Raw genomic sequence first — 10,197 nt, 5'->3', positions numbered from 1 at the left:
GCAAGTTGGTCTGGTTTACCTCGCGGTGTGTTATTTTGAGTTCCCATCGAAGGCAAAGTGTGTGTCATAAGGTATGATTTTACCTCTGATAGCACAAGGGGAATAATTGTGGCAGGCAGAGGCAGTGAAAGAGAACAAGATCTGTAATCTGTTTTCCTTGGATCAAACTTTATGAATACTCACAGGGCTTAGTGAGCTGGCGAGATGCATAGTGCAGATACTTCCTGCTGTCCCAAGACCGGACCGCCCGCAGGCTAACAAACCCTTTCTGATTCACACACACATTACGCTGCAGTGCAGCCCAGACACACACACACACACACACCAGCTCCTCTTAAATTCCCTCGATTTCCTCCTGCACAGATTAGCTCAGAGTGTTTTTAACATGAGAGTTCTGCCTGAAAATACACAAAACAAGGATTAAAGTATATACATTTAAAAAACTATCCATGGAAGAAAAAAATCATCCATTTAATTTCTTTTTTTAAAACATCAATGCATCTAATTCCAAAGGGAGGGAAAAGTATTAAATGTTTTTTTATTTTTTATTTTACATTGCCTTGCAAAGTTAAGTGATTGAGAAATGTATGTATTGTGTAGCCAATTCAAAGACTCTCCTTTTCAGGTTGAAAAATGAATCGTCACAATTTACTTAAGTGAAATGTTTGACAGTTGAGGTCAATTGTCGATTGTTGCGACAAAAGCTTTTTATGATTATACTTTGCAAAAAAGTGTTTCTACAAATGTAATTTGACTTGTTTGTATTTAGCTGAATGTAGAAATTATGTTATTTAAAAAAAAAATCTAAATAAAATGTCTGACAAGTGTTGCAGTTTGGTGTTTTGGTTGTGCAAAAAAAACCACATTGATTTTGTTTAAATAAAAATGTTTAAAAAAAAAAAGTCTGCTTTCTCATTCAGGTCTGATTTCTTCTAGTCAATTCTCTATATGCAAAATCATATTCCATGTTCCATCCTCCATTTTCTCTTTGAATATATTTTTTTTACTCAAAAATATGTCACATTGTAGAAGTAAAATGGGTTGCAAACACTGTTTCACATTGACCAGATGCCCAGTCACTCTGAATCAGCGTGTAACAAGCTGTTGTTGTGTGATGAGAATCCAAATGAAATTCCATTTTCAAGCAGTGACATTTTCAAGCCCCTTGTCTTAATTATGATGATTGACCTTTACTGCGGTGTGGCCACTTTAAGAGATTTGAGGTTATGAAATCTGAATTGCATCGATCAAAGCAACATCTCTCATCATAAAATCATTTTTTCACTCAGTCTCCCTTCACACTCCCACTCTCCAACAGCTGATAACACAGGCGATGATTAGCCCCGGCGAGTGGCGGCAGAAGGTCACATGTCCGAGTGCGGCTTTCTGTTTCTCCCGCGCACTCGCAGATGGCGGTGATTAGGGCGAGCAGGACCGTGTGTGACAGTGTAGTAGATGGATCAGGGACAGAACAGAAGATAAATAAACCGGGCTGTTTGCGTGCTGATCCTGTCAGCAAACCCACAACAACCGATCTATCAGCAAAGGCAGAGAGAGAAGTGAAGATAAATGAAGTAAGAGAGGGAGAAAGAAAGTGAGAGAGACTGACGAGTGGAGGAGGAACACCAGAAGTAAAAACCTTTGGAAAGAAAGAAAATCACAAATGAGATCTCAATTGTCTCTGCTGGACAGCAATAAGATTAAAGTCGGCAAAACAGAAGTTGTGCAAGACTTTTCTTCTCTATTGTATCTATATCCAAGTGAAATGGCTTCTTGAACAAGAAAAATGTTGGGATGAACTGGTGCAAACTTAACGGAACTCTCTGAGCGTTACTGAATTAGTGTCCTAAAACTGCTGGTACCCTTTGATAGCACTTATTTATGATATCTCTTATAGCAATCCAAGTTGATCAGTCAAGGGTGAGTTGGGGGTTTTCAAAACAACACCAGACTTTATTCATTGTAGCACGACAAGCCTAGCTTTCCTTTTATATGGTGAGTGCCAATGAATGATGTGTTATTCTCATTTAATCAATAAAAATAACATTGACCAAATAATAAGGGTAAAAATGTTCTCCAGAACCTAACTTGCATTTTTATTGCTTAATTGCTCGCAGTAATTACTTTCAGTAATTAGGCTTGTAAGATTCTAAATCGGCTGGTGTTCCTAAACTTCTGAATCTTATACGCTGTGTCTGAAAGCTCAAAAATGCTGCTTTTTGGAGGATCAAGGCACCTCTGAATCCAATGTTAGCTATACACTTCCTGTCTCCTTAGATACCTTCGATTTTTGAAAGCAGCATAGATGTATCTTTCGCTGCCTTTGATATCCCACAATCCTGTGCTTTCCATTCTGTGACAGTTGAGCTAAAAATAAAGATGGCGTCTGAAAGTTGCGGTTGGTGGTCAGTTTGTGTGTAAATTTACATTTTTGACCAACGTTTTCCACTTCTGATATAATTTCTAGTGAGAAATGACTATTAGTAATTAAATATTTGCTTAGTTATTACCAAAGCTCACTCTATTCATTAAACCGTAATGCTGTCTCTGAAGTCTGTCTGAAATTTGTTTCGTGAGCTACCTTCTTGCACAAAAGCTGCCTACAAAGTCATTGCCTGATATGGCAGCTGGATATCAAGTCAACAGCCTAAGTTTTTGGACGCAGCCATTACCTTTAAAAGACAGAGAACAAAGTTCCAAAGTTAAGCCAGTGCAACGTGAACGTAAAACTGAAGTTAATGTTCAGAAGCTTAAAAAACACTGATATCTTTGCTTTGATATCTGAATGAACACACACACAAAAAAAAAAACAAGTAGCCTATCCTTGTTTCATGGAGTCGGACACAACTCTTCCGCTTCAGTGAGTCAGATGAATTGAGAAACTGACTCATAAGCATTTCTGGTTCACTAAAAAAAGGCTCATAAGAGCCTTTCACTTTGAACTTCAATGGTCTTATTGTTTATTTGAGATTCACTAAATAGAACTGGCTCACAAAATTTAGAATCAGACTTTTCTGATCACGCTGTATGTTTGTGGCTCACTAAAAAAGAGCCGGTTCATAGAGTCATTTTGAGAACTGGACTTCACTGGTAACACTATATATTTCTCACTTTATATTCTCAGAATAAAGCGTGGAATAGTTTTAGAGTATTTTAGTATGGTGTTCTATAGAAGCCCATTTCCACCACATAAGAAAAAAAAAAAAAAACATAATTATGCCATAAAAAGTCAAAATTATGACATACTAAGTCATATTTATGAGATAAAAAGTCAAAATCGATAAACTAAGTCATAAGTATGAAATAAAAAGCTTGAAAGTTGAAAAGGGTCAAAAGTTTAAATCCTGACTTAAAATGTCATAAGTATGACATAAAAACCTATGTCGTTATGACATAGAAATGAATAATTTTGACTTTTTATCTCATAATTTTGACTTTTTAACCCATAATAATAACTTAGTATGTCATAAATAAGTTCAGTATGACTTAGTATGTCAATTTCGACTCCCTCATTATTTCGGCTTTTTATGTCAATTATGATAATTAAAAATTTTTGTGTCATAGTTTTGGCCTTTTAGTATGTTTTCATTTTGTCGTTTTATGTCATAATCAAGATTTAATTTTTTTTTATGGCGTAAATGGGATTCCACAGTATTCGATCAGTCATCAACCGAACATAACGTCATAAAAAACGTGTTTTTCTCTTAGCAGTTAAATTAACTGCTTGTAAAATAGGCAACACGTGACCCGAGCATGCAGTAGAAATATAAGAGCAGGCAAAATTGTTTCTCAAATGCTGTCCTTGCAGTACTGCAGTTAGTGGATCAAACTTTGTTCTGTAGTTGGAGGGGAAGAACATGGAAGAACTGGGGGAGCAAAGAGAAACCTCCGGCCGTGAGGAAGACTCAAAGTGCATAGAGATTATGCTGAGGATATTTATATCTCATATAGGAGATAGTCTGAGCCTGGGGGAAAGCGACTGGAGAGCAGAAGTCTGGAGAAAAGCAGGAAAGATGATTTCGGGGGAGGGGAACGAACATACATAGCAAGATAGTACATTTTAGCGCGAGATAACATTATTAGAGAATGGTCAGGGAAAATAATGGAGAAAGAAAAGAACGAACACAAAGAGGCTGCCTTCAGGCTTCAGTCATAGTTGGCAAGGGTTAATTCTGTCCTCATTTTGCATTCATAATCTGTTCCTGCTCTAAAATGGAGAGCAGCACTCCTCAGCAACTTTCGTTTGATGATGAAAAGTTATAGAACTCAATTGGTCCATTCATCATTCAACAACACAACGTGTGCAGATTTCCCCCACCCGACCAAAGTCTGCTCCTGCTCAGTCAATGGGAGGTAGATTGGTATTCACTCACGGATGTTATCTTATCAGTAACCTTGAATGTGAAATCAATTTGTTTTGTGCGGGCAGGGCTGGTGAATATTTATGCCAGTTTTGGAGCGAGGCAATTGGCTCCATATTATCTCTGTTACCTGCACCAAACGGGAATGTCAATGATGTACTCCAAATAAAGCGTCCTCCTTGTAAACAATGGCCTTATCTCTGCGTTTTTCATGGTCGATTGTGCAGTCAGGGCCATGTCGTTTTGATACAGCTGACACGGCGACCGAACCGTGATATAGGCGGTTATTTCTCCTAAAACAAATGACAAATGTTCTTACTGTGAAGCATTTTATCTGGAAGTAAAAAGCAGTGGGAAGGTAATTAGCGATCAAATGGATAATATAATTAGATTTTCAGTTTGTTGATTGTTATTCCATAAGAAAATCACAGATGAGATCTTAATTTTTTTCACAGCAAAGACATTAAATAGAAAATAAATTGTGACTTTTCCTGGCAAATGAGATATCCAATACATCAGTATACTCATCAGTGAGATTAAACTGGTAGTAAATAGATATTTTTTTTTTTCAGACTTGTAATATTTACACTTTTTATTCAGCAAGACAAAAATTTGTTAAATGAGAATATACATAGATATTTCCTCAGTCGGCATGAAATGGAAATTGATCCTGTATCTAACGCATCATATTGATCTTATTCTGAGATCAAATCAATAAAAGCCCCTAATTTTAATCAAAATCTCACAACTTGATCTTCAGACTTCTCCCTGGTGTCAGTGATGGTTGCAAAACACTCAAAAATAAAGAGCTGGATCTAATCGCATGCTGTGAAAGTTTAATGAAAACAAAATCAAAAATCACTTCTCGGGATAACAGGATACACAGAAAATGCGAAAAGATCTGTCACTACTTCTGTAACATTGTGACTAGGTGTTTCTTCTTGACTGGCATCAAATGGATAGTGAATTGAGACCTTTTCATTCCACGTGTCCCCGCCTCATGACATTGTAGTTTCCATTGTAGATCAGCATCAGTTTCTTAGTTTGTGGAACCTTTCAAATATTGCTGGTTGACTGATAAAATCTTACAAGGTTAAACTAGTTGAGCCAGAATCCAAAACTGGAGTTTCAGATCTCAACATGATTTCAAAATGCACCAAGATGTCAAATAATGTCCCTCAAGACCAAATTATCTGTACATGTACGTCAACAGTAGTCTCATTTGTTTCTACTTTTCTTTTTCCTATAAGGAATTTAAGGCAAAACATCAGAGAAATTTTGAAAGAAACTACTTGCCTCCTGATCTTTACAAGAGCAACCACTGAGCAATTTTAATGTTCCACTAGGATGCGGTCATCTCTCAGTCTGTGTGTGTGCGTGTATCGTTTTGGCTGGTGTTTTGTCACCTGCTCATAAATGTCTAGTAGCAGATTGAAGTCACTGTAGCAGAATACCGTGTGCATTTGTTTCAGTCCAACCTGGGTGAGATCATAACCTGAGGCACAACGCTACCTCCTTCACCTCTCTCTCTCCTGCAGGTTGTTGTAATACAGCAGATGGCTTCCCTCCACCGCTGAACGTTTCAACAGAACGGCTCACAGCATCCTTCTCCGTCCCACTCTCCATCGTGCTCTTCGCCTCTATCTCTCTCTCTCTCCCTCCATTTGCCCCCTGTCCCCACAGTCAGAAATGGACACCGGCCAGACCACTGCAGACCAGCGCAGCATCCCCTCTACCTCGCTTTGGAAGACAGGTTTCAACAAAAACATGGGATGGAAATATCATTTGATTGCAGCGTGTGTGTTTTGATCGAGCTGCGTTTCGCATGCTAGAGATAATGAGGACGGTCTGTGGATTACTTCTTCCATGTTGTGCGTAATTCATACGCATTTGTCATTTGGTGAAAGGTTCGTCTATAAATCCCATTCCATAAGCTCCAGAAGTTGACAAAGACGTAGAGTTTTGTAGAAATCCTAAAGCTCGCCTCAGTATTGGTCTTGGACCATGGCGAACCCTAAAGCCTCGGAAAAGAAATGTGTTTGCGCTCGGCACAGGGGACTTTTGGCATGGCGGTCTGTATGAATTGTCCTGTGGTGCACATGCAAACCGAGGCACTAAGCTCAAGGCCTTGTCCAAACATTTCCCCCACTCTCTCTGGCTCTTAATATTTATCCCTCACTCCATCATTATCTCTATCTCTCGTTTCTGATGAATCACACAAGTGTTCTCTATATCACACTTTGTGGTTGAAAAGGTTCCAGAGCTTTGTTGCATTATAAAGATGGATCTGTTGAACTTTTCCTAAGTTGAGGATTTCAAGATTGCTGGCATGGCCTAAACCCCTGCTCGCGTCTGATTTATACTGCTGGGTTTTTCTTACACAATCTCATAAATACTTACACACTGGACAGAGAAGAAATTAAGCGGACTGCTTTTTGGCCGCAGTGGTGTCTGCAGCGTTTTAGTCTGATAGAAAACCAAACTCTGTTTGGCGTGTGAATGAGGATGCTGTGTTGCAGATGCTGTGGGAAATGGCTGGGTATCAGAACCTCATGTTGGACTAACAGTATTGTTATAGAAAGTAAAAAAAAAAAAAAAAAACTTTTAAATCCCATAAACTATCCTCATCCCATATCCTCATCTTTGATCATCAAACTGACATATTTAAAAGTTTTTTTTTTTTTTTTGGTGAAAATCTCTTCATGCCTTAAAATAGCTTGAATGTACTGTAACTCTAAATCCTTGCTTCATTTGGTATTCTCAGTTTCATGAATATGCAAATTAGTTCTCGCCTCCACTCAGTCACACCAGCTCAAAGATCCACTCGGTCAACTGTAGTAGACTAAACGTTATACAAGGGCAAGTGGAAATACAGGTTTAATTCAGCTATATATGTTTGAATCAGAATCTGATTCAGGAGAAGAGGAAGAGCGACTTATACAGGGTCGTCCACAAGTCCATGTATTAGAATGGTAATGCGTTTTATGTATCGCTCTCTTCAAAATTGGACACATTACGGTAATTGATATGATTAGCAATTGGCTTAACTACATTATCAAACAGTTGCTACTGTTACACAAACATGTTCCCGTTCCCCATCTCAGAGTCAGACTGGTGCCTTCTAAAAATCAGCATCGTAACCCAAATGAAAATAAACTACAAAAAAAGTTTTCAGGGGGGTCTTTGAATGTAATGCTTTCATGTAGCCTACATAGTGTAGGCCTACTAACTCAACACCTGCTCCTAGAGAGAAAGTCAACAGCCTTAATTGTTCCAAAACCTAGTGAGCTACCTACCTAAACACCATTTTAAGGAGTTGTAGGTATTTATACAACCAACACAAAGGCTTGTTCAAACAGTAGGCAGCATGACTATCTTTCTAAGACATCTTCTATTCTGAAAGGAGCATTGCATTAATTATTTTGTAGTGAAAATAATCCCAGAAAGTATCGCAACAACCTCATTGAAAGAGTTTATCCAAAATGGGTGTATAAAACAATAAGATATTTACCCAATATTTGTGCATTCTACAGTACTTATGTATGCCAAGAATATTGAGTTGTTAGCTTAGCAACATGCTAACAGCAAATACTGGACCCTTTTCACAGAGTGTATTGACACATATTTCTGCAAAAATGAAGGTAAGTCTGGCCAAGTGTTTTATTTTCTCCTTTTTTTGTGAATAAACATTTGCAACACTAACCTGGTAAATTACAAAAAGAAAAAAATAGCACTTCTGCAATTGTGTTTCTAATACAGAAGCTGAGGGAGCGATTGTAAATTTGACATATTTCTCTCCCCTGGCTGCCGTAATTCGTCTCTCTATATTATTTTCTTTCGGAAAGTCGTGGAAATGCAATAGTGATTTTCTTTTGCTGTTGGAGCAATTTGGAATGCAAAAGTAATATTTGTTGTGCTCTCCCATGTACAGAAATGTACCCTGCTAAAGTTTACTTTAAGTTACAAACCTGGTAATGTGAAAAAGGTCCATTAGAATCAACTTTGAGTTCCTAAGGTTTCAGACTAAAGGCCTATTTGTGTTATGTGCAGAGTTGCTGTTTATGTTGACCGTTCCAATCCAAATCAGTCACTTTTGAGGCTCCATTTAATTTAGTATGCTGCCTAGGTATAAGACAGACAGGAATCTTACTAGGATTTGAAATTTGATCCTAGAGAAAGCTTGGTAAAATCAATCAATCTTGAAAGAGTGGCAAATGAAGAGTAAAAGTACAGAAAAATGAGCAATGAAAACATTCACTACATATGACGTTATGACAGAAGTGGAGAGACAGTGGGAAAGGAAAATAAATTGAAGATTTTAATTGCATTGAACCCCCTCTGCTCTCTCTCTCTGTCTAACTCTCTCTCTCCATTAGTTGTGTGGTTCCGGTAAAAGCCTGTGGGTGAGTATGACACTGTTAAGCAAACCTCATTACCTTTGTCATCTCTTTCTCATTAATCATGCAGGGCTGTATGAAGCTCACCACAGCATGTGCGCACAGTCAAAGTCAATCACTCACACTTATACACCTCACATATTAATAGGCATGAAATGTCGATAATGTATTAAACGTAATCCAGCATCAAGTGATAAGTTAAAATCAGCTTCATTCATTTAGAGGGAGGAAGCGCAAAGGTCACATTTGCAATGTCTGCACTGCAAAAGTTTTTGCTCAATTAGTATCATTTGCTTTGTTTTCCAGTACAAATATCAAATAGTCCTTAAAACAAAATACATTGAGACACACAATTGTGTAAAATTAAGACTTCATTTGAGACGAAAAAGTTTATGTTGGTCTGTTGGTAAATATTGTTTTCCCCTTGTTTTAGGCATAAACCTCTAAATTCTGAGTCTACTTTTTCCTAACTAATTTTACATCTCATTTAGTAAATATATCTTGTTTAAAATATATGTTAACCATAAAACCAAAAAATACAAAATTAAGAAAATGATTTATGCTGTGGGACCCAATTGACATTATTCCTTAATGATTTCACTCTTGTTCTTCTTTCACCTTTTATGTAAATAAGTAAAATAGAATTAACTTTTCTGATCTGATTCTGAATTATTATTCTGCTGTTTATCACTGAAATGTGTCCTGAAATGCCGTCTTGATCTAGAGCCAGAGAGATTCCTTTAGTTCGGAGGGAGGTCAGAACAACGGTCTTCACACACACCAGGACGACTGTTTGTATAGGGATTAATGGACCAGAGGTCTTGTACAGCTTAAGGCTGATTATGGAAATGTAGAATGCAGAAGTTCCCACCAACCATTTGTCAAGAGCTGAAAAGATCTGTTTTTATCACTTATTTAACATTCAGTCATTGGTCATATAACCCCAAAAGCCTTGGTCAATATGGATTTTATAATATGGGTTGCCTCTCCCAATCTTCAAATAAATAAATAAAACAATTATGCAAATGTTTGTATTTTACCTTGAGTGAAAAAAATCTGCCAGAGCCACAGTAAATGAATCAATTAAAATTCAGGATACTAAAATGCTAAAAAAAAAAAAAAAAAATGTCAAGAAAACAAGACAAAGACAGCATTTTTTTTGCAGTGAATATTTGGTGACATCCTTGCTAAAAGCAACTCAAGACATTTTCCATGCTCGTCTGGGATAGGGCAAGATAAAAGAGAGGGAATGAATTCATTTGTTGCTGCCGTTACAGATTTCAATTGTTAATCTTTTTTCTTGCTAAACTTTTTTCTACTTTCTTGCTTTCTTTAAATCCATGTGCTGGAAGTTGCTGAAAAGAACTGATAAAGTGGCTATTGAAAAAGACTGATATCTAGCTGATAAAAGACGCCAGCACTACAATACACAGAGATCT

This window comes from Scardinius erythrophthalmus (genome assembly GCF_964197995.2).
Source record: "Scardinius erythrophthalmus genome assembly, chromosome: 9".
Taxonomy (NCBI): Eukaryota; Metazoa; Chordata; class Actinopteri; order Cypriniformes; family Leuciscidae; genus Scardinius; species Scardinius erythrophthalmus.
Note: the sequence above shows the minus strand (reverse complement) of the source record.